A 2002-nucleotide genomic window follows, 5' to 3' on the forward strand; every position below is an offset into this window, starting at 1 on the left:
GCTCTGTTGTCCTCCATCTATATTTTCAGTTACAGGCTGAGTCATTTCTACCTTCTCCTCTCTGTCAACGCTCTCTGGTTTCATTTAAAAGAGTTGATCATCAATATTGTCCAAGATTAACCTTCAGGGTGGATATAGCTCACTAGCAGCCTCGCACCGATGACCTAGTTGATGTCATCAGTTACCCAGAATGCTTTGCGTGTAAATAAAATGGCTCCGTCCGTGTTGAAATATATTTTAAAAAACTTACAAAACTAAACAGCCTACAGTATTTTTTTACAGTCTTTATTTTACAGTTAAAATAAATGTTTATCAAATAAAGTTTACTGTTGCAACTAATCGGGGATCCCTTTAAGAAGAGCACCATTTTTCTCTCGAAAGCCACAGTCAGCTCTTTGGTGAATCTCTGGAAAGCAGTTACATTTTCCACAGAACTCTAACCGCAGCCATCGCTTTTTCCTCCCTACTCAAAGAAGCGTAAAGTGCATTAACAAAGAAATCTGATGTCCTCAGGCCACGAACAAGGAGAAGACGTCAGAATGCAGAGTTCTGGATACAACCCAGAGGTTTTCCACGTGCACAGTGGTGTCATTCAGGCTGCTGGGCTGACTCCACGGGGTGGGTTTGTCACTTTTGAGATTAGCTGGCTGATGTAAAACACATCTGACTGACTTCATGCAGTTACACGTTTCCAGTTCTGTGGATGGGTCCGGCTTAAGGACCCCTCCCTGCGTATGCTGTGTACTTTATGGATCATGCATCACCTCTCTGACTGCTTGATGGATTTTATCGACTGAGAAGACGCTCCTCGTTATTGTGGCCTTTTAAAAATGATTACATCGCAAGGATCCTTTTGCATTCGAGAGCTGATTCATACATGTTTCAAGCTAAACGACACCACGGCGTTCTGCTCAAAAAGCCTATAATTAATGAGATTTTCACTTGTATCTGTATCTTCAGATGAAGAGCACATGCTCCCAGTTAATTATGAGTTTCAATCTACTATATTATTAGTTGTAATAAAATACCTTTCCTTTAAACAAGATTGTTGAACACATCTTAAATATGTAAAAAAAAATTAAAAAGTGAGTTGGAGGAGGTGCTATGAGGGTGTGTGAAGTTGTACAACTCTAAACACCCACAAGTGTTTCACAATACCAAATAAAAACAATGAAATACACACTTGCAAAGCATAGCTTGCATGARTATGGACATTAAAATTATTCTGTAATATATAACTTTACTCATAACCCAATACTAAAATGTAAAAAAAAAAAGTGCTGGTTTATGCATTAAAACTCAACAATAAACACATTTTTAGTCGTGCATGTATTGAGGTGTCCATCAGGGGTGCTGTAGCACCCGCTGCACACCTACTTCTAATGTCCTTTTAGTCCTTTACACCTGCTTTTTTTAAATATTGGTTTTGTTGTTTTTTTTATGTTGGGTGTCAGAATGACAGCAGAACCCATCTGAAACAGACAGACAGTGTTGTTTAAAGTACCTCAAAGTGATACTTGAGTAAAAGTACAAGTATCTTATCACAAAAATACTTTGGTAAAAGTTAAAGTCTTCTCTAAAAATATTTCTTGAGTGTCTGATTTTTTTGTACTTAAGTATCAAAAGTAAATTTCTGACACAAAATGTACTTAACTATTAAAAGTAAAAGTACTGAGTAAAAGTGAGCAGTTAGATTTTCCTAAATGACATTTATTGGGAGGTGACTTCTCCAAAAAACATTTTTTTAACGGCGTGCAGCTGTGATGGGTTGTGTACAAGCTATTATGGTGTCATAATGGTATATATTTGTACTTATCATCTAACCACAGTTAAATTCTCTTGATACAGGAGACACAATTTATCAAGATTGTATTTTTTATAATAACTCAGAATAAATTAGGAGTATCGACTTTCTACTTCTTACCTTTGTAAAAAATGTAAGGAGTAGAAAGTACAGAAAACTGTGTAAAAATGTAATGAGTAAAAGTAAAAAGTACACTGA

This window comes from Austrofundulus limnaeus, unplaced genomic scaffold (assembly GCF_001266775.1).
Source record: "Austrofundulus limnaeus strain Quisiro unplaced genomic scaffold, Austrofundulus_limnaeus-1.0 Scaffold152, whole genome shotgun sequence".
Taxonomy (NCBI): Eukaryota; Metazoa; Chordata; class Actinopteri; order Cyprinodontiformes; family Rivulidae; genus Austrofundulus; species Austrofundulus limnaeus.